Here is a 788-nt window from a genome sequence, read left to right as displayed (position 1 = left end):
GTTTAAATCAGCAATCTGTGTAGCAGATACAGGTGGAGGTCCCAGGTGGCAAACAGGTTGCCAACATTGGAAGGTGCATTCTTAGAAATGGGTGTGTTACTGCCCAAGCTAAGCTATTCCTATGCCTGCCTGTCTCAAGAGTAGAACAGATTTGAAAGAGAGAGAGGTGTAAGGACTAGAGATTTTGTTTTACATTTGAAGATTCCAAGGGATGCCTAAGCGGAGATTTGTAATTGGTACTTGGTTTATGGACCTGAAGTCTTTTTATATTTGTGGCAGGATCTCACACATTCAAGGCTGACTTTAAACCATATAACTGAGGATGAACAGGATAATCCTCCTGTCTATACCTCCGGACGGCTTGGATTAGAGGCGTGTATCACTACACCTGGTGTGGACCTGAAACTTAAAGAGAATGAGTGACATCACCGTCAACAACAGGTGGGGGCTAGGACACAGGAGTGCATGAGGCCTCTCTGGAGTACCAGAGATGAGAAAGACGCCACGATGCAGCAAAGCTCATGTTTAAGGGAAAGCAGAGGAAGATGAGGTAATGAAGAAGCGAAGCTGAAAGGCTCAGCGGAAAAAGCCAGACTCCAAAAGCAGAAGCTTAGAGACTCGGGTCTGCTGGTGGGCGATGGAATGATTGAAGGCAAACTCTCAGGTGGAGAAAGGCGAGTTGAATTCTAAGAGTGGCTCTTTATACCTAATGAGCAGGGTCAGCCAAGGAGACAGCATGCAAAACATAAATCAAGTAAAGTTCAAAGTAAAGTGTGTTTCTTTTCTGT

The sequence above is a fragment of the Nannospalax galili genome, unplaced genomic scaffold, assembly GCF_000622305.1.
Source record: "Nannospalax galili isolate Female #2095 unplaced genomic scaffold, S.galili_v1.0 scaffold1349, whole genome shotgun sequence".
NCBI lineage: Eukaryota > Metazoa > Chordata > Mammalia > Rodentia > Spalacidae > Nannospalax > Nannospalax galili.
This window is presented reverse-complemented; position numbering follows the sequence as displayed.